General features: G+C 44.2%; 2 long non-coding RNA genes across 12 annotated transcripts in view; one reads left to right on the forward strand and one right to left on the reverse strand.

Annotated features, from left to right (window-relative positions):
- The window catches only part of LOC131484962 (uncharacterized), a 106,391-nt gene that overhangs the window by 55,383 nt on the left and 23,024 nt on the right, over window positions 1-27,984 (forward strand). For 4 of the 10 annotated variants that reach the window (XR_009248537.1, XR_009248539.1, XR_009248543.1 and 1 more), the window contains 2 exons: window positions 4,528-4,646; window positions 11,798-12,245. The exons of 4 other annotated variants lie outside the window; for them this stretch is intronic. This is a non-coding gene — a long non-coding RNA (uncharacterized LOC131484962). Of the gene's footprint in view, window positions 1-4,527; window positions 4,647-11,797; window positions 12,246-27,984 lie in introns of those variants that run through there. 2 more of the 10 variants (XR_009248542.1, XR_009248538.1) reach the window with 1 other exon arrangement.
- Window positions 324-27,975, reverse strand: LOC131484963 (uncharacterized). Of its 2 annotated transcripts, none has more exons than XR_009248548.1 (3): window positions 27,739-27,975; window positions 20,785-20,860; window positions 324-572 (listed from the first exon to the last, which is right to left on the reverse strand). It is a non-coding gene; the product is annotated as an uncharacterized LOC131484963 (long non-coding RNA). The 2 variants fall into 2 exon arrangements; XR_009248547.1 differs by having other exon boundaries at window positions 20,752-20,860.

The raw sequence follows: 27,984 nt of genomic DNA on the forward strand, positions 1-27,984 counted from the left end.
TGATGTGGGGCTCGAACCCACAAACTGTGAGATATGATCTTAGCAGAAACCAAGAGTCAGACACTTAACCGACTGAGCCACCCAGGTGCCCCTAGACAGTTTTGTCTTAATGAGATAATTTTGGTATGGCTGACAGTGGAGAACCCTATGTGGGGTTCGAACTCAGAACCATGAGATCATGACCTGAACCAAAGTTGGAGGCTTAACTGACCAAGCCACCCAGGTGCCCCACATTTTGATTACTTTTAGCTCAGAAAAATCCTTATGCCAGAGACCTATTTTGGGGCGGCAAAATCTTCTTCCCTTCCAACCTTTACCAAGTCTCTAGTTATTATACTTTTATTGGTTCATTTTATTGAATAATTAAATAGTATAGGGGTTGGCCTAATGTGTGGAAAGCAGAGGAATGGGTCAGGTCTCAGTGGTTAACAAGCAGTCTTCCTTGCTCCTCTGTCTTTAAAAACTCATATATTTAACTGGGATAGTCCACCCTCACTCAGGGGCTGGATGTTTGAGGCTGTAGAAGGCCCAGGAAGTTAATGAGGGATGTCCACTGCTGGAGACTTCACTCTCTAGGAAGAAACAAAAGCAGTTAAATGGAGTCCTGGGGAGGGCAGATAACCTAAAGCTCACTCCGTCAGCCCTGGTGTCTGGGCTGGTAGGAGCTCCAGGATCCACCCCCCCTCCGCCCCCCCCCCCCCCGCCCCCCCAAAAAAGCAGCCTCCCTCTAGCTAAGGTTGTGGCTCATCCCTTCCCCCAGCCTGCTTTTCCTGGGGTGGGAAAAGTGTTTCCCAGGGCCCATGTGACTTCCACTGGCAGTGACGATTACAGACAGTTTACCAGTCAGTAAAACTGCCAGAGGCTTTTGTGCTGTAATAATCCTTTTCCTGTTTTAAAACTCTGGGGATTTTCTACTCTTGCCAGTAGTTTTTCAAGTCAGCAATTACGTTGTGGATTATGTAATGGCTAGGTATTAAAAATAGAAAAGACCAGCGTTTGCATCTATTTTAACCAAATCAAAACAGAGCAGAGGGAGGGGAAAGGAGGAGAGGGAGAGACCAGAGGAGGAGGGAAAAAGAGATTACGTGACAAGAAGCAGTGAGATCTCATCATGTGACTAGGCAATCCAGCCTACAACTTTGCTCTTTTCCTGCCATTCTTGGCCCAAGGGGCTGCACTCCCTTCCTCAGCCTCCTCCAGGGAGGAGACTTTGCAGAGAATTATAATATTCCTCAGCTCAGCCTTGAGTGTCTGCCTGCCTCTGACAGGCAAAATGACCCAGGGGGGAAGTGACTGGTTTTGATGTAATTAAAAACTGTATTTGTTATGAAAACATGCTTTTATTATAGATACTCCCGACCCTCTGACTTCCCCACCCTCACTCCTCTTCCCACTGGATTGCCACCTCTAAACCCCTCATCTAGGAATTCCAGGGCTATCATTGATTTGTTTTTATGTGACTTCTCACTAATCTTCCACCCCCACTCCAAGTTAAGAGATCTCTGTGTTTCTCTGGAGACTTATTGAGTAACTTTAAGGGCCGTCTAATGGTGAAATATTAGGTGCCAGGTGGGTCTGGAGAAGGAGGGATATTTTTGGAAGGGGGACTTATTCTTTTTTTTTTTTAATTTTTTTTTTTCAACGTTTTTTATTTATTTTTGGGACAGAGAGAGACAGAGCATGAACGGGGGAGGGGCAGAGAGAGAGGGAGACACAGAGTCGGAAACAGGCTCCAGGCTCCGAGCCATCAGCCCAGAGCCCGACGCGGGGCTCGAACTCACGGACCGCGAGATCGTGACCTGGCTGAAGTCGGACGCTTAACCGACTGCGCCACCCAGGCGCCCCAAGGGGGACTTATTCTAAGGGCCTGACAGATCACACCAAAATTTACCAGGCTTCCTACTGTGTCACCTCCAAAGTCCCTACCTCATACTGGATAGAGAGGCAGCTGCAGAGGGAGGTCTGGAGTTACTCACTTCTAGCCCTTGGACCCACATAGAGCCCCTGCTGAGAGCACCCTACTTAGTAGGTCTCAGGTGGCAGGGAGTGCTGGGTACTTTGAAGAAGCACCTTGATGTTGGTGAATATTGAACTCAGGTTTGGTGGAATTAGGGAGAGAGACCTGAAAGTCTAGATTGGCAATAGAATCAGTTGCAGGCAATGTTAGAAAGTTGTGTCCTGATTGTTACTTCCATCACACTTCTTTCTCAGAATCTTCATCTGATCTGGGGTGGAAGAGTGCCAACAGCTCAAAGTAACACTGGTCCCAGCTTCACCCAGCACTGCCCCAAGTAGTGGAAGTGCAGTGAAAGGAAGAGCACTCTAATTTGGGGATTTTAGGCATCATTTTACTAAATACGTGGAGGGTTTGGGGACCTTCCTTAGGGCCTTTCAAATCATAATACCAATCTGGACTAGGAAGTGCTCATGTTGTGGCACCTTTTCCTTATTCCTGTAGGTTTTTAGTTCTCTGTTGCTGGGTTACTATCTACATTCTCACCAGAGGCTGACTTTGGTAAGGACCACTGAACATCTGGTATGGTCCAGATTTTAAATTGTTCCAACTCACTGTGTCTGTTAATGCACTTGAACATGCGCGGTCAAGTGTCCTGCCCTTGGGTGTGGTCAGTGTCACTACAGCATCAGTTTTTTGTTATCTGGACAGGCTGGCTACTCAAGACCCAGGTAGTCAGCAGAAGTTGTAGGTCTCAGTGAGTATCTGTCCTCCACATCCTATCCCACCCCTGAGGCTTTGAGCAATGTTTAAGAGTCCATTGAAGTACCTGCCCTAGGGGCTGCTAGGGGCTAGGGTCAATCCAAGACTAAATCATTGCAAAGTTCACCAAGGAACCTTTTCTAGCTAAACTAAATTCTCTGTTGTGGCCTCCTTCCCACTCCTACTCGCCATGACCTCACAACTTGACCACAGCAATGTTGTATACATTGGTCATCCCCATTCTGAAGGAGGTCATCTTTTCTGTCATTAAAATATTTAATGGATTTCCACTGCCAATGTGAGGGCATGCGTGTGCTCATGCACATGCGCGTGTGCGTGCACACTGTGTACACACACACACACAGTAGTGGTGGTGCTTCTAGAGTCTGTTGCTTAAGATAGTGCTAGTGGTCACAAACTGGTATAGACAGAGTAACACATTTTTATTTTATTTTTTTAATGTTCATTTATTTAGAGACAGTGTGTGTGGAGGAGGGGCAAAGAGAGAGGGAGAGAGAGAATCCCAAGCAGGCTCCATGCTGACAGTGCAGAGCCCAACACAGAGCTTGATCCCACAAAATTGTGAGATCATGACCTGAACTCAGAGTTGGACGCTTAACCAACTGATCAACCCAGGTGCCCTGACAGAGTAACACATTTAAATAGATTTAACTTTTATTCATCCAACTGACAAATTAGAGACACAGTAGTGCTTATATGTTTCAGACATTCATTTGAGCTACAGACAGTATAAGATATAAATGATAGATCTCTTGCATTAACTTCAATACCAGGACTCAGAGCTAGACAACTACTTCTCTTTACTGCACATACCATCACACTCCTTGGACACCTTCTCTATCCCATTCTGACATCAGACTCAGAAATGAGTTTGGGGAATGGGCGAAGACAGGCTGAGGGTTAGGCTTCAGGCCTCCACATATTTGCTGCAACTCCTGTGGCCAGAAGTACCAGGCGATGGGCATAGGTAGAGGACTGGATATGGGGAGAGGTGGTACAGAACCTGATAGGACTCCAACCACACCTGAAGCTACTCTGTCTTCCAACAGAAGATGGGGGAGAGGAGGTTGGGAGAGGGAAGAAGAAGAGAAGGAGAAAGGAAGGAGTGAGGAGGGGAGGGAAGGAGGAAGCAGGTAAGGAAGAGGGGATTGTAGGCTGACAGGGCAGGCGAAATCTCATGTTTGAGGTACTGAGTCTTGTGGAAGCAAGCAGGGGATGTCTTGGCAGCATGGTATAACCTGGTAATCTGACTTCAGGCCAACCAGGGATGTCAAACAAGGGTAAGTGCCAGCACCTTCTCTGTATTCTCAGCACCCTCTTTCCTTCCATCCAGATAGGCCTAGGTTCCAAAGACCCATCTTTTGCGTCACAAAAGGCAACCTAAGAAGGAACTCACTAGCACTTCCCTGAGGGGTTTGCATTTAAGAGGAGACCCCAGGATATTACTGCTACTACTACTACTATATAAATCTTAGTAAAGCTATTACTTTTCCTTCTCTAGTCAAGTAATTTGGTAATTTAAAATTTTTCTTAAAAAAAAATTATTAGCATAAAATTTTCCTAGTCTTGTTTTCCTATATTGTACTCTATCTTCCCTTTTTCATTCCTAATATTGCATATTTAATGCTTCATGCTTTTTTCATGATAATTTTGTTAGAGGTCTGTTTTGTAAGAACCGACTTTTGCATTATGTCTATTGTTTCTTTGTCTTCTATTTCATTAATTTTACTTTTAATCATTTTTAAAAATTTATTTAAAAAAATTTTTTAATGTGTATTTATTTTTGATAGAGAGAGACAGAGTGTGAGCAGGGGAGGAGCCAAGAGAGAGGGAGACACAGAATCTGAAGCAGGCTCCAGGCTTTGAGCTGTCAGCACAGGGCCTGACGTGGGGCTCGAATGCACAAATGGTGAGATCATGACCTGAGCTGAAGTCAGATGCTTAACTGACTGAGCCACCTAGGTGCCCCAACTTTTAATCACTTTAAAACTAATTTTGCAATTGAAAAGTAATAGAGTCACTTTTTCTTACAAATTATTATAAAAAGACCAGTTACCCATAAGAATGAACAGAGGATAAAAAAGAAACCTATGTGGCTTATAAACTAAAGAGAAGACCTTAGTTGCAAGTAAAATAATGCATCTTTAATGATTGATGGACCTCTAGGCTTGAGTGGGGAAGAGAGGCATCATGTTCAGATACTGAACATGAAGGAGATGACACCTGAACTCCCATTGAGCCCTCTGCCCCCAGTCTTTCTTCTCCCACAGGTGGCAGTAGGAAGGGTTTTTGGAGGAACCCAGCCTAGCCTGGCAGGGCTATTTAACAGGACCTGGCCCTTAAAGGAACATTATTTTGAAGGGAAGGAAAGGGTCTTATTGTCTGTTTAGTTCACAGTGCCTGCTCTCTCATCTCTTCCTCAGCTAAGTTTCGTTTTTGATTTTTTTTTTTTTTTTTTTTTTTTTTTAGTTTTTATAATTCTGTATTTTGTGGAGAAATGCATGGGAGGGGTGGGTGTACTAGAAATAAGATCCAAGAACTGGGAGGCAGGAAAGGGTGGTCTGTATCAGCATTCTCAAATGTTTTGGTCTCGGGACCCTTTTACACTCTTAAAAATTAATGAAGACTTCAGATGCCTTTATGTGTTCTGTAGCTGTAGATATTTACCATAATACAAATATGGAAACATACATTAGAAACAGGCTTTAGAAGTACTTATTAATTATATAAAAATAACAGTAATAAATCCTTTATATATTAAAATACACATATATATATGTATGTATGTTTTTTAATGTTTATTTATTTTTGAGAGAGAGACAAAGCATGAGTGGGGAGGGGTAGATAGAGAGAGGGAGACACAGAATCCAAAGCAGGCTCCAGGCTCTGAGCTGTCAGCACAGAGCCCAACACAGGGCTCAAACCCACAAGTCATGAGATCAGGGCTTGAACCCACAAGCCAGAGATCATGACCTGAGCTGAAGTCAGATGCTTAACCAACTGAGCCACCCAGGTGCCCCAACATACCTTTTATAAAAATATATCATCTAAAATAAAAAAAATTCAGTGGCACCTGGCTGGCTCAGTCTGAGGAGCATGCAACTCTTGATCTCGAGGTCATGAGTTTGAGCCCCACTTTGGGTGTAGAGATTACTTAAATAAATAAAACTTAAAAAAAAACAAACTTTAAACTCAGTGAGTCATTATTTTACAGTTTTGGAAATTTCTTTAATGACTGGCTTAAAAGAAGACAGTTGGATTCTCATATCTGCTTCTTTACCAGTCTTTTATGATACATTGCTAAAAACCTGCTTCATACAGATTTGTAGTTGGTATTTTTTTTTTTAATCTTTTAATGTTTATTTTTTTTGAGGGAGAGAGAGACAGACCATGAGCAGGGGAGGGGCAGAAAGACACACACACACACACACACACACACACACACACACACACACACACACGGAACCCGAGGCAGGCTCCAGGCTCCAACACGGGGCTCAAACTCATGAACCATGAGATCATGACCTGAGCCAAAGTCGGACGCCTAACCAACTGAGCCACCCAGGCACCCCTGTATTTGGTATTTTTTATAGACTTTTCAGATAATTGTGGATATCTTCTTTGATATTTCACCAAAATAGGACTAATGGCAGTTTCTGAAAGGTTAATCACCATGTGAGATCTGAAAGTATATCAATGAACTTCTCATCCTCAGCTATATTCAACTCCATTGATCTGTCTTGTAGTTTGAATGGGTCTTTTGTTCATTCTTTGTGACATCATGCATTAGTCATTTGGAAAATAATGGATCAGTGATTTATGCAGATCTTCCAAATGTAGACACATTTCAATCCATAGTATTACATTCATTAATATTACCACTTATTTCCTCAGCAAAGTCTTTAAGTACCAGGAAGCTGTGAAGTCATGGTGTGGGGACAAGTTTTCTATAATTCTGATTTTCACTTGTCAGCTCAAATTTTATCATTGGCAAAAAAATACTATCAGTTTTCCTTGACGTGATAAGCTCACTTCATTCATTTTTGAAAAAATGGCTGCAGATACCCAAGTCTGAGTAATCACAGTTTGTCAGTGCTCTTTCCTTTTTTCTTTTTGTTGCTTTTCTAATAAAATGATGTTTCATGAAAAAAGCAGGTGGTGGGGCGCCTGGGTGGCTCAGTCGGTTAAGCGTCCGACTTCAGCTCAGGTCATGATCTCGCGGTCCGTGAGTTCGAGCCCCGCGTCAGGCTCTGGGTTGATGGCTCAGAGCCTGGAGCCCGCTTCCGATTCTGTGTCTCCCTCTCTCTGACCCTCCCCCGTTCATGCTCTGTCTCTCTCTGTCTCAAAAATAAATAAACGTTAAAAAAAAAAAAAAAAAAGCAGGTGGTTCACTTCTCAATGCAAACAATCACATACATGTATGTAGTACTTTGGTATGTCCTGATATGTAACAGAAGTGCTTTATGCATAGACCATTAACAAGATGTACTCAGGAGTCATGGTTTTTTTTCTTTTTTTAAGATTTTTTTTAAGTAATCTCTACACCCAACGTGGGGCTTGAACTCACAACCCTGAAATCAAGAGTCACAGTCTCCACTGACTGAGCCAGCCAGGTGTCCCAAGGGTCATGTTTTTAAAGAATCAGTAATTATTATTCTATCACGGGCATTCTTATGTGAAGCTAGCCTTTTTGTTAAACCAGAGTGCCTGCAGTGAAGAATATAACTTCACTGGTTTGTGTTAGGTCCCCAGCAGTTTTACCCACTTTTGCTTTTGCATTATCAGTTCAAATGTCAACAAACTGAATACTGCAAAAAAAGTATTGGTATTCTTATAAAAATGTTCTTTACCTCTTGGACCACACTGAAAGGGTCTTTGGGACTCCCCCCCCCCCCCCCCCCCCCCCGCCCCGGACTCCAGGGATCATAGTTGAGAGCCACTGATGTATGTGACTATGGGCAATAATAGCTTGTGGCTTTGAACACCTCAGTGTCCCTGGACCTCAGTTTTCTCAACTGTTAAGGGAGACCAGAGCTGGGGCTGGCTCTAAGTTTCTACACACTGTTGGACCCTGTTTACTAGTCCTTAAAGTCACTTCTCCCCTGTGATACTGCTTTCTTTTCTCCCTCCCTCTCTCATGTCTCCTTTTCCCTCCATAGCTCCCCCTGAGCCTACCTCTTATAGGTGGGGATCCTCCTTGTTGTTTCCCCTTCTCTGTTGCTCCCTGGGGTATCTTGTCCCCTCCTTGATCTTTAATCAGCTGTAGGCTGACAGCTCCCAAATTTCTATCTTTAGTCCTGATGTCTGTCCTGGGCTCCAGTGCTATGATTCCAGCTGCCCCTGGGACCCCTCCACCTGTGTGCCCTACAGGCATGTCAAAGTCAACATGTCTAAACTGTGATTTCATCATCTTCCTCAACACATTGCCTCTTCTTCCAGAATAGCCAGTGTTGGTTAATCTGGCATCTACCCACTGCTTAAATCAGAAGCCCAGGAGCCCTCCTCTCCTTATCTGATCCCCTCACTTCCCTCATCTAGTCACTCAAGCCTACCAGTGCTGCCTCCTAAATATTTTCTCAATCTCTCTCTGCTCTCCAGTTCTACCACCACTGCCTGAGGTCAGGCCCTCATCACTCCTTAACTAAACTACTGCAAAAGCCTTCTCCCTGGTCCCCTTGTCTCCCCTTTCCAACCTATAATCTGCAGCCCTGGCTGGAAACCACAGGATTATCTTCTCATGGGCTTTTTTTTTTTTTTTCTTTTTCCCTATTAAGTAAATACATATGGAATACTTATGCCAAGCACTGTGTGGGGTGCTGGGGATACAATGTAGAACTCAATAGACATAGTTCTTGGTTTCCAGCCCTCACAGTGTATGAGGGGAGAGAAAAACGTACGGGGCATAGGTAATCAAGACACAGTGTGATGGAGAGGGAAAGAGGAGGTGCTTGGGAACCTCTAGAAGCCTGAGCTGAGGGCTGCCTGAGTCCAAGAGGTGGTCAGGGAACACTTAACTGGAGGAAGCAGCCCTCTGAGACCAGGGGGAGTTAGCTAGGAGTGGTGGGAGCATAACGGTGAAAAGCTTTCTTGCTAATTTGTTCATCTAATTTCCCTGCATAAAGCCCTCTTCTGAGTTTCACTGTTGCCAGCAGGATAAAGTCCAAATTCCTTACCAAGGAACATAATCTGTGGCCTCATTGACCACTCCCCTGTATTTAGTCTGAGCTGCTTTCAGTTAGTTCCCCCAAACTCTGGCTAGCTCCCTTGTATTCCAGGCCTTTGCACACACAGTTCCTCATGCCCTCCACCCTTTCCACCCACTCTGAATTACCAACGTCAGTTGACTTAGGAGAGCTTCCCTGACCCCTCCTCCTATGTAGACTTTGTGGCTCCCTCTTCTGTGCTCCCCGCCTGTGCATGCACCTGAACACCTGTGCACTCATTACATCATTATAGCTCGTCCACGTGTATCTCTGACTCTTACCCCTACCTTCCTGCCAGTGTAGAATTCCAGGTCTTGCCTACTTCCCACACCCTCACCCTGAGAGCATTCTGGGCGTCCCCAGGGTGTATGTCTCCCTTGTGCTGGTGGATAAGGTTAGACAACTACACCCTCCCCACTCCCAGCTATCTTTTCCCCTCCTCCAGCTCTGCAACCTCCCTTTGCCCCTGCCACACCCTATGGAGCTATCAGTTCTGCTGGACATTGCCACACCCATCAGACACTCGACGCCTGCTGGGAGCCACTGACACTCCTCTTGGCATGAGGTCAGCTGGCTCTACTGTAGGAGCAGGGCTGTGAGGCTGCTGGCACCCCCATTGCCTTACAGAGAGAGCCTTGAGGTTTGGTTCCACTGATACGTGCACATCACAACTACCACTTTAGCTCAGAATTATTTCCTTCTTTCCACTGAGCAAAGTTTTGGCTTTGGGTCAGCTTATTGTGCTTGTTGCCTTCTTCCCTTAGAAAGAGTTTTTTCTTAACATTAGTCTCTCAACTCTTCATGCAAATACACCCCCCAAGGTTCTGCCCATCAGTGGGCCAGATAGGTGTGACCTGCATCACCCTCCCAACTTCAGCCTGGAGGCAAAAGATATATGCGTATTTATATATTTAAAATAGTAGATTATATAAGCAATACTCAGTAGAACTTCATCTTTAAAGCATAAAAAGCAGTTTAGAAATACATAAAAAGGTAAAGCTCTCCTTCTAGCCCTTCCCCTGTCTTGAAACTTACTCTACTGGTAGACACTATTAATTCTTTGATGGGAATATTCAGACTTTTTGCTCTGCATTTACACATATGTGTGGCTGGCATAATATTTGAGAAATCTCTTTCCTCCCTTTGGATTTTCCCTTTTCTCACTGTCACATTCTTGGAGCTCATTTCCTCCTGAGCTAGCTCCCCAGATTAGAAAATGGAATCAAGTTTCAGGTATCTCTGGCACTTGTATGCCAAAAGTTTACGCACTGAGGAAAACTTTAGGGTTTGCTGAATAGCTCAGTGAAGAAACAGGATTCTCTTGGGGCGCCTAGGAGGCTCAGTTGGTTGGGCATCCGACTTTGGCTCAGGTCCTGATCTCACAGCTTGTGGGTTCAAGCCCCACATCGGGCTCTGTGCTTACAGCTCAGAGCCTGGAGCCTGCTTCAGATTCTGTGTCTCCCTCTCTCTCTGACCCTCCCCACTCATTCTTGGTCTCTCTCTTTCAAGAATAAATAGAAAGAAAGAAAGAAAGAAAGAAAGAAAGAAAGAAAGAAAGAAAGAAAGAAAGAAAGAAAGAAAGAAAGAAAGAGAGAGAGAGAGAGAGAGAGAGAGAGAGAGAGAGAGAGAGAGAGAGAAAGAAAGAAAGAAAGAGAAAGAGAGAGAGAAAGAGAGAGAGAGAGAGAGAGAGAGAGAGAGAGAGAGAGAGAGAGAAAGAAAGAAAGAAAGAAAGAAAGAAAGAAAGAAAGAAAGAAAGAAAGAAAGAAAGAAAGAAAAAGAAAAACAGGATTCTCTTACACAGACTCAATACCTTGGCAAGAGACAAGATGGAAGAAGGATTTCACCTGGAGTGGAAAGACCCCTAACTCTTTGTAGACTTCCCCTCCCCAGACTGGGGGTGGGGGCAGGAGAGACAGGGGAGAAAGCTCTTGTGGTGTCCAGAGTCCCACCTTGCCTTCTAGCAGATCACCTGGGCAGGCAGGAGTAAGAGCTAAGAGAGCCCCATATGGTGGGGCCAAGTGCAAGATTCCTGGCTGCCCATGGGTGGCACAGAGTAGCGGAGGCTATTATATCTGGCCTCAGCCAGCCTCACAGCCACCTCCTCTGTCCCATGACTGGCACTTCTCAGTGTTCTGGAAAACTCAGACACACCTAGAATTAACTTTCCTGTTGGCACGATGGAAACTTACCATAAACATTGAGTTGAGTTATAGAAACTAAAGTTTGGTTTCCCGCATACTTGAATTTATTAATGAGATTCATTCCTGTGGCTTGTGCTATTCATATTCTACTTTTGAAAAAAAATTGCAGTATCTTAAAAATATTTCCACATCAGTAGATATCTATCATCTATCTATCTATCTATCTATCTATCTATCTATCAGAAAGAGAGAGAGATCACCTGCAAATAGCAGAGAGGGGCAGAGGGGGAGAGAGAAAGAGTCTTAAGCCTTGACCCCATGACCCTGGGACCATGACCTGAGCAAATATCAAGGGTTGGACACTCAACTGACACACCCAGGCACCCCTATCTTGTTCCTTTTAAAAAACATTATTATTTTCGGGTTGCCTGGTGGCTCAGTCAGTTAAGCATCTGACTTTTGTTTTTGGCTCAGGTTTTGATCTCACATTTGTGAGATTGAGCCCTGGGTTAGGCTCTGCACTGACAGCGTGGAGCCTGCTTGGGATTCTCGCTCTCCCTCTCTACCCCTTCCTAATGTACGCACTTGTTCTCTCCCTTTTTCTTTATCTCAAAATAAATAAACATTAAAAAATTAAGCAATATTATTTAAACAAAATACAGGCTTGTAGCTGGAAATTTTTTTTAATCTGTTTTTTACATTTATTTATTTTTAAGAGACAGAGTGAGACAGCGTGAGCAGGGGAGGGGCAGAGAAAGAAGGAGACACAGAATCCGAAGCAGCCTCCAGGCTCTGAACAAGTGGTCAGCACAGAGCCTGACATGGGGCTCGAACCCACGAGCCCTGAGATCATGACCTGAGCCGAAGTCAGATGCTCCACCGACTGAGCCATTCAGGTGCCCCATCATAGTTGGAAATTTTAACAGTACCAGAGGAGAAAGCAAAAGTTCTCCAGTCCTCCATTCCCAATCCCGAGATATAATATTGCTAACAGCTTGATGGTGCTTCTAGAAATTTTCTATGTAGATAAAGTGACATACATGTATTTCTGTATAGCTCTTTTTATATACAAATAATCCCAAACTGTATATACTTATCTGTAACATGTTCGATTCGTTATTTAGCAATTTGATCTTATTAAATGAATTCTATTATGTAACTAGATACAGTTCAACTTCATTTCTTTAAAAAAATTTTTTTTTACATTTATTTATTTTTGAGAGACAGAGACAGGGCACAAGTGGGGGAGGGCAGAGAGAGAAGGAGACACAGAATCCCAAGCAGGCTCCAGGCCCTGAGCTGACAGCATAGAGCCCGATGTGGGGCTTGAACTCACAAACCATGAGATCATGACCTGAGCCGAAGTTGGATGCTTAACTGACTGAGCCACCCAGGCGCCCTCAACTTCATTTCTTTTGATGGTGCTTAGTATTTCATAGAATAGATGTGCCACATGCATTTAACCAGTTGACTGGCATAAATTTCCAAATTTTTAGCTATTACCAGCTAAGGACACATGAACACATTAATAACTATAGCATTTGTTGACCACATTGTTCTTTGCATGTAGTAGCTCATATAACCCTTGTAACAGTCTAGTGACATAGGTCCTGTTATTGCCCCTGCTTCAGAAATGATGGAATTAAGTCACAAAGAGATCAATAACTTTCCCATAGTCACGTATCTGCTAGGTGGTAGATCTGGATTTGAACCCTGGGATTTGAACCGGGCAGTGAGGTCCCTGCAGAGATGCTGTGCATCTGTGCTAATGTAACCATAGAATATATTTGTAGCAACTCCTATGTCAAAATAAATGCACGTTAAGCTTTAATAGTGCTAAATGGTCAGGAGGTTATTTTATCAAAGGAACAGTGTATTTCTTTTCATAACCAAGTGCAGGGCCCACTTGTTTCCTGAGAAGAGAGGGGCTGCAGAGGCTCCTATGCCCAGAGGCCTCACTAGGTTAGGGGAATTTTTTCTGCCATGGCCAAGGCTTTAGCTCTGAATCCTATCTGGCCTTCTCCCCTCTGGACTCAGCAGGGCTCCCTCTAATTAAGGCTATAGACACAGCCTGCCAAAGAAGTCAGCTCCTCGACTCTTTTTCTCTCTGCACCCTCTTAGTCTCTCATGGGTGAGGTACCTCCCAAATAGATTGCTGCCTAGGCCCCAGTTTCCCATTCCATCTGCAAGGAGAGAAAATGGCAGCCACCTACAGATCCGGAACTGACTGCTCTCTACTTCCCCACCTGCAGCTCCTGCATCAAACCACAAGGAGCTCCATTGTGGGACCTCTAGGCCTGGATCCACACCAGACCTGCTCAGAGTGTGAGACATAGTTTCTCCATGGCAGTGGCTTTTTTTTTTTTTTTTAATAAATTCTATGCCTAGTGTGGGGCTTGAACTCATGACCCTGAGATCAGGAGTCACATTCTCCACTGACTGAGCCAGCTGGGTGCCCGCATGACAGTGGTTTTTATAGGACTAGACCACTGGTTCTGAAATGGGGCAATTTCGCCTCTACCCACTAGTAGGGGACATTTTGCAATGTTTGGTGATATTTTTGGTTGTCACAAATTGGTATTGGAGAGCTGGGAGATACTACTGGAATATTGGGTAGAGAGAGGCTAGAGATACTGCTAAACATCCTACAGTGCACAGGACAGCTGTTCACAACAAAGACTTATCCAGCCCAAAATGTTAATAGTGTTGAGGCTGAGAAACCATCAGGTACAGAAGGGCAGACAGTGCCGAGCATATGGCTGTCACCGTATGACTCCTCCTGCTTCTGTTAACAGTGGCAAACACTTACGTCTTGTTCACTTGTAGCTTGCCACTGTTCTAAGTGCTTTATATCCATTAACTCATTTAATTCTCACAAGTCTGTGAGGCAGGTTCCACTATTATCATCCCATTTTGCAGATGAGGAAACTGAGGCATGGAGCTGTAAAATACCTAGCCCAAGGTTTCCATGGTGGCAGTCTAGGCTTGGTCTCCATATGCCTCTTACACATGCTCATGGCAAGCACTCCATCCAGGACCTCTCTTTTTGCTCCTTCTAGAGCCTTGGGAGCACCAGAGATTGTTTAGATCTATACAGGGAGAGAAAAAAAAAAAAGCAGTTGACGGCCTTTTCTCCCAGATCCTGACTCTTCCATGTCCGATGGCTTTTGTATTTTTTTTCTCCAGAGAATTTGATCAAAGTGAGTACTGATCACAGAGATTGTGGACAACTGTGAAGGTTGACTTATTGAATATGCATGAAAAAATCCTGTGTCTTTCCTACAGCGGTCTCCCAGGGCTTTTTTGGTTTCTTGGCCTACAGGCTGGGCTGCTTGGGTAACAGATTTCCTTAGATATGAGAGCAAACTTGGTCACCTAGGAGGACAAGGAGGAGCTGGTGAATCAAGCTTGGGACACCAGGGACACTGGACTGTTCTGACTAGGCCTATAGTTTTGATGAAGGGAGTGCTTCTCCAATGAAGGCCTCCAGCAGCCAAGATGGGAAGTCGTAAATGGGGTGAAGGTGGCGGAAGAAGTGGGAAGGGATCTGTTGGATCAAAGCCAACTTCACACCAGAGGAAATACTTACTGGCTCATTAATTATAGGATGCCCATAGGATTGGCTTTGCCTCTGTGTGTGGGGGCAGCAGCCTATGCTTTAAACAAACAGTTCCATCACTCCACAATAATTAGCAGCAACAATAAGCAACTTCAACAGGACCAGATTGACAGGTGTCCCACAACATGCAGCCTCAAGCCTGGCCTGGAGCTGAGCTTGAATGTCACACCTGTGGAGCCAACCAGTCCATGCTCTGGCAGTCCACAGGGGCATGGGCACAGAGGTGACGTGTCTTTCTTGGGCCATTTGCCAAGAACTTGCTATGTATAGGCACTGTAAGACACCCATGGTGTCTCTTACCCATGGTCTAGAGAGTTGAAGAGACAAGATAAAGTTTGAAAAGTTAAACAGGAACACAAGAAATACCATATATGTCACATGTAAGGGATGTAGATGCTCAGAGTCAAGTGGGAATGCTGGATAGGAATTCCCCATACCAGGTGGATGGTAGAGAAGGAGGTCTATATCATACCACCGGGTTTCTTTTAAAAGTGGGAAATATGGGCACCTGGGTGGCTCAGTCGGTTGAGCGTCCGACTTCTGCTCAGGTTATGATCTTGCAGTCCGTGAGTTCGAGCCTCGCATCGGGCTCTGTGCTGACAGCTCAGAGCCTGGAGCCTGTTGTCTCTCTCTGTCTCAAAAATAAAAAAAGTTAGAAAAAAAAATTAAAAAAAAATAAATAAAATTAAAAAAAAAATAAAAGTGGGAAATACAAAGAACAAAGATGGAAATAAGAAATCGTAAAATACTAGACAAAGGTTTGTATTATTATTACTGTTTTAGTTACATGCCTGTAGATCTCTTTTGTGTGCATATATATGGATGTATACACCCTTACACATTTCATTACATAAATGGGTCCATATTGTACATACTGTTCTATGACTTGCTTTTTATACTTAACAATACGTTGTAAATGGTTTTCCTTGGCAATAAACTTCTTATAGATCTGTAGTATTTCATTGTGTACCTACCAACATTTAACTAATCCCTTATTATTGCCCCTTAAGTTCCTAACAGCTGTGGCTTATACATAATGCTGACTTTGTGTACATCTTTATTTTTATCCTTAGGATATAGTCTTGAAGTAGAATTGCTAGATCAAAGAATATGCACATTTTCAAAGATTTTGATACATATTACCCAGTTGCCTTCCAGATGTATCAGCTTAGGCTCTTACCCCCAGTCCTATGAGAGCATCTTTTTGACTACATCCTCTCCAATATTAGGCATTATTATTTTTTTAAATTGCAAATTTGATAAGCAAAAATAGTATTTCATTGTTGCTTCTTTATTTTGCTTTTCTTTTTAAAAAATTATTTTATTACTTGGACTCTTTTTACAGGCCAATTAGTCATTGGTAATTCTCTTTGAAGAATTGATTATGTGCAGTTTTCTACTGGTATATTATTTTCTTGTTTTCATTTCATTTGTGCAGTATTTTATTATTTAGTGTATGTTATTTTTTTGTCTTTTTGATTTATGAGAGAACTTGATACATATTCAGGCTATTAACTCTTCTTTCTTATATAACAAATACTTTATCCTAGATTGTCATTTGTCCTTTAGTTTTGTTCACTATTTAAGAATTCATAAATCTAAAATGTCCATGTAATCAAGGTAGTCTTTATAGGCTTTCCATACCATTGGGCTGGAGGTGGCAGCTGTGACTGGAAGCAGAGAGGCCCATGGGCAATCCTTGAGCTGGTAACAGGGGTGACAGGTGAGGCCCTCAGTGGGGGTCAGTCTGGAGAAGATCAAGCTGGACAGATTCAAGACAGAATGGAGAGGTGGCCAAGAAGTGGTAACCTTGGGAAGGGGGAGAATGAGGAAGGAGCAGGAGGAGTGTAAGGTGATTCACAGGGTGCTGACCTGGATGGCAGAGTGAGCAATTGGAGGATGAGCCAGAATTGGGAATGCATGAAAAAGCAGGGGTGGGGGACAGGGGCAGAGATTATTATAATTCTCCTTGGGATTGTTGATGGAAGCTCCTGGTGGAGAGAACTTGGTATTTGGATCTCTAGGCCTGGCGTGTGTTTCTGTCTTTGTGTTAGGCTTAGAAAGGCTTTATCTGCTACAGAGTTATATGTTCACATAAATTTTCAATACTTAAATGGTTTCTTTTTTTTTTTAATTTACATTTAATTCTTAGTCTAGATGGAGTTTGTCATATTTTGGTGAATTGTGAGAGTTAAGGATTTAACTTCTTTTTCCTGGTCACTAATAATTAAAATACCTATTCTTAGCCTCCTGGTCTGAAATACTGATTGCATCTTACATTTCCATGTATACCTGGGATTCTCTGGTCTGTTCCAGTGAATTGTCTGTTCCTACCGTCTGTTTTGATCACATTTTCCTTAAATATATCTTAATAGGTGCTAGTGTGAGGTATACTTCATCACACTTCTTTTCTCAGATTTTTCTTTGTTCTTTTAGGATAGACTTCAAAATCAATGTGCCAAGTGACTGCACAGGGGAGCTAGAAACATGAGTGATCCCAGTGGAGTCCTTATCCAACCATAACAGGAGCTGGATTTGATGGGGCTGGACTTCTTGATGCAGAAATCACATGGTCCTTTAAGGAAGAAGCCCCTCACTGCCATTGACTTCTACTTGGGGGTATTCCCCAGTCTCTGACCCAAAGACAGTCCTGTGGACCTTCAGAGCTCCTGTGTCTCTGCTGCTGTGGCTAGCCACATGCTCCCCACTGTAGCCAAGCCATCCTATACTGGGGTTTTCCTGTCCATCTTGCAGGGGATCCTGCCTCCAGGTAGTGCTGTCTTCAACCCTGGTCTCCTCTAAGGATTTCTTGTGGGTTAGCTCTGGGAATCTTTTCTTAATCTGTTCTTAAATGTGTTGTTCCAGAAAGAATTCTTCATAATCACCAGCACTGTGATGGCTTTTTCCTAGTTTCTTCTGTGCATGCCTGTTTTTACTGATTTCACATTTGCTTGGGTCTTTCTTTTTATTTCTTTTTTTTTTTTTTAATGTTTATTTATTTTGAGAAAGGGAGAGAGAGACTCTCAAGCAGGCTCCGTTTTGAGCATGGAGCCCCATGCAGGGCTCAATCTTACCAACCATGAGATCATGACCTGAGCTGAAATCAAGCACCGGACACTTAACCAACTGAACCACCCAAGTGCCCCTTTATTTTATTTCTTTATTTTTGTAGTCCTTTCTTAAGTGACTTTTCCAGGATTTTTAAAAATATATTTTGAGAGAGAGGGAGGGAGAAAGAGAATCCCAAGCAAGCTCTGTGCTATCAGCATGGAGCCGAACGTAGGGCTCGATCTTACACCTGAACCGAAATCAAGAGTCGGATGCTTAACTGCAGGCGCCCCTCAGGATCTTTTTTACTGAGGAGTAGTGAGTGTACTGTAAATTCACAAATCCTAAGCACACATCTCAGTGAATTTTTATAATGTGTACACTCTATAACCACCACCATGATCAAGATATTTCTTTTTTTTTAAATACAATTTATTGTCAAATTGGCTAACATACAGTGTGTAAAGTGTGCTCTTGTTTTTTGGGGTAGATTCCCGTGGTTCATCCCTTACATACAACACCCAGTGCTCCTCCCAACAAGTGCCCTCCTCAATACCCATCACCCATTTTCCCCTCTCCCCACCACCCCCCAAGATTTTTCTTGTTGCATGAAGGAGCTGTTGTGGGAGGTTGGATGGAGAAGGGTATCATGAGTGTGTCCCCAAGCTAAGGAGGGAGCTACACATCAAGTCATGTCTATACAGTGGTGTAGAGAGCAGAATGGTTAGAAGTGGTGGGTCATGTTTTGGTCCTGCCTCTAACTATGACACTTTTGTGCCTCAGTTTCAACAACTGTAAAATGGGAGTAGATGATAGCTCCTACCTCACAAGGTTGTCATGAAGATTACATGAGGCAGTGCATGTGAGTACACAAAAAATGTTAATTGTTGTTTTTGTTGTTATTAGTAATGAGGAGGAGGAGGCAGTGGTTCTTAATGAAGGGTGCACATCAGAATCACCTGGAGCACTTTCGCAAAATACACATGCTCAACCTGGCCAGATCGACTGAGTCAGAATCTATATTTTAACTGCCTCCAAGTTATTCTGTTGCTTATCTGTGGTTAAGAAACACTAGGCTAGAGGTGGCTGTGACTGGAAGCACGAAGACCAGCGGGTGGTCCCTGTGATAGTGAGGGCTGGAGAGGATCAGAGCTGGGCAGATTCACAGCAGAGTGGAGAAGTGGCCAAGATGTGACCTTGGGTGGGGAGCAAAGAAAAAGGGGGAGGAGTCTGGGGTGACTCATAGGGTGCTGACCTGGATGATGGAGTGAGCAGGTGGAGGGTGAGCCAGAAGCCAGAATACAGGAAGCGGGGTAGGGAAGGCAGTGGGCCAGAGATTGGTAAAATTCACATTGGGATTGCTAATGGAGGCTCCTGGTAGAAATAACAAGTTAGTATTTGGGTCTCTAGGCCTGGGCCTGTGATATTTTTCAGAGAGTCATTGGTATAAAGGAGATAGAACCATGGACGTGGTCACAGAGCACATACAGAGGGCAGAAGAGGGCCAAGTTCATAGGGAAGGCCTGCATGCACTTTTTCTTACTCCTTCCCTAGAAGTAGAGAAGTGCTTGTTTCCCATACAGTAACCCCCTTGCCAAGGACTATTGGGGCATAAACTCTTACTTGAAGATGAGTAATAACTGCGGGTCACTTCCTCACAGTTCTCTAAGTTTTCCACATCCCCTGATACAGGAGCTTATCCTTACTCTTCAGTATCCTCAGACAGCACATTTGGCTACGGCAGTGTCTTATCTTCTGACATCCCTTCATCCCGTATTCTGTCTGTCCCATATACTCAGCCTATGGTGGATGGCTTCTTAGACTCTGGCTTTCCTCAGGCCGTTAATATCAACCAGTTACTCTTTCAAGCCATCCCAGTACCTCTCCCAGAGATATTTGCATTTAGAAGTATGGGTGTAATAGAAATAATGGAAGTTGTTGGATTCTTGAGGGAAGGAAGTCCTGGAATGAATTAATCATTTGCTCACTCTAGAACATCCCTGTCCAGTAGACCTTTCTGCATTGATGGAAATGTTCTGTGTTATAGAATATGGCCACTAGTCATATGTGGCTATTGAGTGTTTGAAATGTGGCTATTGTGACTGAGGAACTGAAGGTTTTTCATTTTAATTGATTAAAAGTTAAATTTACAAAGATAAAAGAAAGCAGGCACTATCACTGGATCAATGAGAGATAGGGGCACTAGGCCTGACACGCCACTTCACTCCCCACTATCACATGTCCCCCAAAGGTAACTTTGAAAATGGGTATTTGGAATCAAATCAGCTTTCTTTCTTCCACTCCTCTAGCTTCAGCCCCTCAGTTTGCCTCCCTCAGAAGGCAGGTATCTATAGCTATCCCCTGTAGGCCTTCCCTTGTCCTTGTTCACCTCATTCCTTCTTACCACAGTACACTGCCCATGCCTTTCCTTCTGCCATGCTGCCCCCTCCCTATTCCTGCTCATGACACAGCAAGCCCCACTTCCTCCAAGAAGGCTTTCCTGACTCCGGTGCCTTCCAGATGAGGCCATTTTTAGGACCCTGAACAGATTCTTTTTGGCTTTTCGTTAGGGGTGCAAGTAGCAGGGGTGGGTGTCAGGAAGATGTAGGTGCAGGATGGATGTGTGTTAGATCACTGCATTTCAAACTTCCTTGACCACCACTCCCTGTGAGAAATATATTTCATGTCCCAGCTACCACACACACCTACATACAGATCTATAAAACCGAAGCATAAGTTTTCTAAAAATAACACCCTCACTGTGTGTGATGCACTTGGATATTTTCTGTTCTATTTATTTTTTAAAGAAAATTGCTGGTTGTGACCCACTAAACTGATTTCATAACCCAGTAATGGGTCACAACCCACAGGGTAAAAAATGCAGAGTGAGATCATTGTTCCAAACACAGGCCAAGTAACCCTGTCTAGACATCACCCACTGGGTTCCTTAAAGAGCCAACTCATGATGGCACTGGCAGTCACGTGCCCGTGGTGGTGGTCTACCTGGTGGTGGACCAGGGTCCCAGTTGGTCATACCATAAAGTGGCCATGGTCATAGATGCTGTCTCAGTGCTGTGGCAGGAGGCTGAAGTCTGTAAAGCGCTCCAGAAACCTGGAAGAAAGATGGCAGCTCAGTGTCAGGTATCACAGGGCTGTACATCTCATTCCTCTTGGTGAAGCTCCTCAGGGAGGCAAAGCTTCCAGGCCTCGTGGGGCTCATCAGTGCTGCTCACTTAGTAGGGCTATGAAATAACAACTAGAGTAAGAGCAAAACATGGAGCTCTGTATGCAAGGCCACAACCATAGAAACATGTTACTAGCCAGAGGATGGATGGCAAATACATGGCAGGAACATTCTGGGTGGAATTAAGTCTTGAAGCCTCATTTCCCTTTGGACTCGCACCCTGATCTGGAAGTTATTGAAAATAGGACCTGCAGAAATAACTGCATCAAAATCCTTGCATCTAAACCAGGTGTATTTTAACCTTCTGAGGGCCTCAAGTCTGTTGACAGCACACTATTCTGACAAGAGTGGCTATCTGATTTCCTAACTCCTGCAGAAGAAAAGAAACAGCCTGGAAGGGTGGTGGTGGTAGGTAGTTTTTAGAGGCAGACATGTAGATGACAGGAAAGTGAAAGCCATGGGAAAGGACAGAGGAAGAGTGAGGAAACAAAAATCATGTTGTTGTCTAGTTTCACAGTGACTGCTTGTAATGATGACAACTTCAGTGGGAAAAGGATAGTTTTTAAGGCACTGGGGGACTGTGAGCCATATTTTAACAACATTTCCCTTCCAAGTGATTAAAATACTGTTTTGGCAATTGAAGCTTCACTTTTTAGGAAAAGTATTTTATTGGAACCTAAGTGATTCTGGATAAATTCAATGCTGTCGAGCTGATCCTGATTAGGGCTAGCCATACTCCTCATGGGTTTGATCTCAGGTTCACAGAGCACATCCTCCCCACCCAGCTCTAAGTCTACTTCACAGCCTAAAATCTCTCCGTTACTGTTGGATTCCTTTGTTCATCAGAGTGAAATCGTGCATAAATACTTTCCCATCTGAAAGCTCGCTGATAGTGGCTCCCTGATGCCCTGAAGATAGGTATAGAGAGGACACTCTGAGATGGACACTCCCTGGGGATGGCAGGCCTGGGTGGAGTGGCCTAAATGACCAGAGGACAGGACAAAGCCACTGGGATTTGGTCTGGAATGAGTTTTTACAGAGTAGCAGGGATGGACTTGGAAGACCAATTCCACCCTGTTCACTGCTTTGCCTGAAAATGGACTACTTGCTGAGGCAGGGCCAGGTATCTGTTTCTTCTGTAGCCTGTCCACTCAAGGCTCCCTGGCCACCCAGTCCCCAGATCTGCTGCTGTGAGTCACCCCGAATGACTGCAAGGGTGCTCCAATCAGTGAGGGGACCTCAGAGAAAAGCCAAGTATTTCTGAGACAAAGATTATTTATTTATTCCATGCCATCTGAGAAAGCGAACATTAAGTAGAAGCCAGTGGGGTTAGAGATGTGTTCCACCACCAGGAGGTTTCTGTCTTAACAATAGATGGTTATATAGTGTGTGTGCATAATACATTACACATTCTCTTGTTGATATTTGCAAATGCTGTTTGATTACAAAATGATGAAACATTTCTCCTAATGGGGGAGAATAATAATAATAATAGTAAACTAAAATAACAGTATGAAAAGTCTTTGAAAAGATTTCAGAGGTTTGCAGAGCCATTCATTGATGTGTCCCCAAGGCCAGAAGTGGAGTAGGGTTTGGTCAAGTGGTGGTTCTAAGAAACTGCATAATAAATTTTTTTTTTTTTTTTCAGGAGGAATATAATGTGAGGGGTAGAGAAAAATCACCCAATTCTAACTAGTGGAAATTAGATTCTTATGATGAAATTAAAACGATTTTAACAGGGAGAAGGGTGGGCAGCAGCAGCAAAAGACAGATGAGCTTAGATTTTCCTACTGATTTTTCTCATGTATGTGATTCCTTGTGTGTGATACACCCATGTCAGAATGTCCAGAAGGACCGAAGTCCAGAATTAGCAGTGATTGTAAAGGAAGCCCGTCTAGCACAGAGGTTGCTTGTCTGCTTCCTTATTGAAGTCTGTTTTGAGCAAGAGGATGAACAGGCAAAGAGGCAAAAACAGGCCCTCTGTCAGGGAGAGACACAGAGTGTTAATGTAAGAGAGAAAGAAAAATGCCCTATTTCCATTTGTTTCCAACTTTGTTGTCCTTGAAAATAGTCGTTGAATGGTGGGGGGTGGGGTGTGGCGGGGAGGAGTAACAACAGAGATGTATGGAGTGAAATGAAGTACCCAATAGTAGAGGAGATGTTAGTGGAATATTCTTAACCCCTGCCTGGGGCAAAGTTCACCTGTCTTCAAGAAGTCACAGCCCGATGTAGAAACTGTCATACGTAGAGATGAGTTCACAGCAGTGCAGGGTGTGGTCCCTCAGGAAAGGGGTGGGTCGGGGCGGCAGTCAGAGGCTTCCTTCCTTGGAAACCAGCTCCTGAAACTGTGACTTGGCTCTGAAGGCATGAGGTCTGCTGTCTTTATCAGTCCAGTGCTCTCCCTGGCTATTTGTTGTGGGGGTGGCTGTGCACAAGGTGCACCCAGAGCAAGTGCTAGGACTGGCCAGGCTGGCCTGGCAGGTCTAAGGGTGTGGGGCCCTGCCCCACAGATGGGGCCTACAACACCATTCCTGAGCTTCAGGGCCCAAACACTAAAGCTTCCTGTGTGTGTCTCTTCTGTGCCTAGCATTGTGCTGGGCGTTCTCCAGTGGTGTCATGACTCATCATATCCTGGGAGATGGTTGGTATCAGGTCATCCCCATTTTATAACTAAGTAAACAGACTGGGACGTTAAGTGTCTTATAAAGGGGAGAGCCAGGACTTGGAGCCAAAGTTTTCAAGGCCAAAATCGGGTGCTGTTTCCATACCCCACCCTGGGCAAGACCGGAAGTGACTCAGTTGAGAAACCTGCCTTTGGGAGGAGATGGAGCCAGAGGTCCAATAATTGACCACCTCAGCCCAGGGGAAAGGCTAGAATGGTTCTGTGAGGCCTACGCTTCCAGGTCAGTCTTCTCCTCAGATCACTGTCCATTCATGGGACCCACTCCTCCCCCTGCCCCACAGAGCCAACACCTGCCTGTGAAATGCTTAGGGGACCCCTCCTGCAGAGTGGTCCTTGCCCACTCGTCATGAAAACATCTCTCAACCAGTGGTCATTTTAGAAAAGGAAGGTTGTAGTCTAGAAACATGTTTTTAGGCAGCAGTGGTCTTTCCCACCTGTAAAAACTATTTTTGGGGGAACAGTTTTAGGTTTACAGCAAATTATGAGGATGGTACAAAGATTTCCCATATACCCTCTGCCCCTCAAACATGCAGAGCTGTCCCTGTCATCAACACCCCCCACCAGATTGATACATTTGTTAGAATTGATGAATCTGTGTTGTGGCCCTTTTATCCAAACAAAATTTCATCTTAATATGCTTAAAATTGAAAACAGATACAAAGAGAACTATTCTGTGCCAAGAGATTGTGGGGAAACCTGTGCATGCCTCCCATTTCCTGACCCCCTCCTACTACCGCACGCAGACTCTCCAGAACCCAGATGTAGTTTATGGCTCCTGCTCTGAGGTGGGGAGAAATAATGCTACTCTATTAATGAGCTGTTTTCCCAGTCTGTGCCTCTAGAACCTAAGTTCCAAGTGCCAGGTTAAAAAAAAAAGGTAAAATATACATAACATAAAATTTACCATTTTAACCATTTTTGACTGTACAGTTTAGTGGCATTATGTATATTCATATTGTTTTATAACCATTACCACCATTCATCTCCAGACCTTTTTCATCATCCCAAACTGAAACTCTGTACCCCTTTAAACAATAATGCCCTATCTTCTCTCCCTCCAGATCCTAGCAACCACCATTCTACTCTGTCTCTATGAATTTGCCTATTTTAGGTACCTCATAAGTGGAATCAAACACTTAGTATAATGTCTTCAAGATTTATCCATGTGGGGGGCGCCTGGGTGGCGCAGTCGGTTGGGCGTCCGACTTCAGCCAGGTCACGATCTCGCAGTCCGTGAGTTCGAGCCCCGCGTCAGGCTCTGGGCTGATGGCTCAGAGCCTGGAGCCTGTTTCCGATTCTGTGTCTCCCTCTCTCTCTGCCCCTCCCCCGTTCATGCTCTGTCTCTCTCTGTCCCAAAAATAAATAAATGTTGAAAAAAAAAAAAAATTAAAAAAAAAAAAAAAAAAAGATTTATCCATGTGGTAGTATGTGTCAGAATTTCCTTCCTTTTTAAGGTTGAATAATATTCCATTATATGTATATACCACATTTATTTATCCATTCATCTGTTGATGGACATTTGAGTTGCTTCCATTTTTTGGCAGTTGTTAATAACGCTTCTCTGAACATCGGTGTACAAATATGTGTTCTGATGTCTGCTTTTAATTCTTTTGTGTATATACCCAGAAGTGGAATTGCTGGATCATATGATAATTCTATGTTTAACTTTTTGAAGAACCATCATACCATTGTCCATGAAGCTGCACCATTTTATATACCTATTAGCAATGCACAAGGGTTCCAATTTCTCTACGGCCTTGCCATCATGGCAGGAGTTTTTAATCCCTTTTAAGTTTATTTATTGGGGCACCTAGGTGGCTCAGTCAGTTGAGCGTCTGACTTCAGCTCGGGTCATGATCTCATGTTTCGTGAATTCGAGCCCCGCGTCAGGCTCGCTGCTATCAGGTCAGAGCCTGCTTCGGATCCTCTGTCCCTCCCCACTCTCTCTGCCTGCCCCCTTGCTCATGCTCTCTCTCTCTCAAAAATGAATAAACATTAAAAAACAAACATTAAAAAAAAGTTTGTTTATTTTGAGAGAGAGCGAGAGCACATGAGCAGGGGAAGGGCAGAGAGAGAAGGAGACAGAATCCGAAGCAGACTCTGCACTATTAGCATGGAGCCCACCGTGGGGCTCAAACTCATGAACTGTGAGATCATGACCTGAGCTGAAATCAAGAGTTGGACACTTAACTGACTGATCTACCCAGGTGCCCCAGGAGTTTTTAATATCTTGTTTATTAAGGCTGTATCTCCAGAGACTAGGACAGTGCCTAGCATGTAGTAGGGACTTAAAAATATTTGTTGAGTTGAATGAGTGGGAGGCCTTGGTCTCTGGGCAGCTGTACCAGGGAGCCCTCCTACCTATTAAGCAGTCAACAGAGACTTCCTTCTAGTCCCTTCTCAGCTCTAGGAGGATCACCCTTTTGATGAGGTAAGTTACCTAAATGTGCCCACTGGTGTCAAAGAGGAAATGGTTCACTGGAGATCAGTGAATCTAACATGCTGGCCAGCATGGGAGTCTGTCAGACTGTGGGTCTCAACTTATTTGTGGCTCCTGAAACCCCATTTTTAGTGGTTAAAACCAGCATTTATGAAAAATGAAATAGAAAAAAAAAATCAGGGTATACCACATGGAAGAAAAAGTAAATATCGTTTTGTGAAACTTTGTTTTTAATGTGATATTTATGTATGTTTGTAATGGATCACAAAGAATTTGAAAAAGACTGTTGGATAGGGTATGCAGCCTCTGCTTAAAGAATTCCTTGTGGTAGGGAGTTTATTGCCTCACAAATAAACTTATGCTGCTTGGGGGTTTGCTGAAACATTGGAATATTCCTCCTTTATTGAGTGGAGACCATTCAGCTGACAGATCTTTCCTTTGAGGTCCCACTGTGTGCTAGAACCTGTAATAGGCACTTGAGATGAAGAGGAATAGAGGGTGCCTACAGGAGTTAATGGAGAAGACAGGAGAAGAAGAAAGGGATAGACTGATGTGGGAATGGAGGGATGGGAATGCTGCCCGGGGGAGTCCAGGAAGGAGCCAGAATGAGCCTTGGAGGGTGAATAGGAATTTGCTATTCTCCGCTAAGAGAAAAGCTTATGGGAAAGGATGGAGATGAGAAAGGGCAGATTATGTTCAAAAAATGGCAAGTAACCTGGTCTGGCCGGAGTCCAGGGTCCTAAGGAGGTCAGAGGTGGGGGGGGGGGGGGCAACTTGGGGGGCATGGAGCAGAAGAGCAAGCAAAGCTCAGATATGTAAAGGTCTTTGTGTCAAGAGCTTAGGTTTTCACCCTACAGCCAGAGGGGTGTCTTTTGAATATTTAGAAGACAAATACTTGTCAGGATGTGTACTAGGCTCTGGGGAATTAGGGTGAATGAAACCTGAGAAGCCATCACCCCAGTGTGGGGAGCTGGTATGAAGTAAGAGTCACACAGAGACAAATGGTTATAGAGAGTGACATGAGCAGTGTGATGGAAAATAACAGAGTCCTATGAGAAAGGTACCCTGGTTTAGACTAGGAGGGAAGGCTTCTGTGAGGGGATAATGGTTAAGTTGCCACCTGCAAGTGAAGAGCCTTCTCCACAGAGGTGCAGCATGAGCAAAGGCTATGGGCTCCCAGAAGACCCTGGAACAAAAGGCAGCTGAGAAGGGGAGGTGGGTGTGGCTGAGCCAGCTCAGGGAGGGCCCAGGAACAAGGTGGGACAGGCCTAGAGTAAGAATTTGGGATTTTATCCTAAAGGCAGTGAGAAGCCACCGGAGTTTAAGCAGGTGTAGCAGTGTGTGTGTGTGTGTGTGTGTGTGTGTGTGTGTGTGTGTGTGTGAGAGAGAGAGAGAGAGAGAGAGACAGACAGACAGACAGGTTGAGAGAAATTATTTATTTTTACATGAAAGGAAAAGTACATCCAGGGCAAAGATCAGAGTCAGGAGGTCTAGAGGAACAGAAGGAAGGGAGGCAGTGACAGACTGTGGAAAACCCACCCTAGTTTTCTATGGATCCTGGAGCTTGGCTGTTTGGACCTGAGGTTGGAGATAGAAGTAACAGGAGATGCCTAGAGGATATGACACTTGGGGAAACGTTGGCGTCTTTTGCCAGAGGTCTGGGAGTGGGGAAGAGAGTCTTACCAGGAATCCTTTTCCTGGTTTCTTCTTCTTACTCAGACTGGACCACCTCTAGATCTTTATCCAGGCTGTTCGCCCTCCCTGGAACATCATTCCTGCTCCTTTCTCTTTCTTCCCAACCCAGGGTGGCTCATCCCTCAAAGCCTAAAGGAAGGCCCATATTCACTATGAGGCTTTCCCTACCTTTCTGACTTCCCATCCCTGCCAAGCCCAGCCCTGCACTGTCTGTGACCAGCAGGGATGGGAAGA

Source organism: Neofelis nebulosa, chromosome 9, assembly GCF_028018385.1.
Source record: "Neofelis nebulosa isolate mNeoNeb1 chromosome 9, mNeoNeb1.pri, whole genome shotgun sequence".
In the NCBI taxonomy this organism is placed as follows: domain Eukaryota; kingdom Metazoa; phylum Chordata; class Mammalia; order Carnivora; family Felidae; genus Neofelis; species Neofelis nebulosa.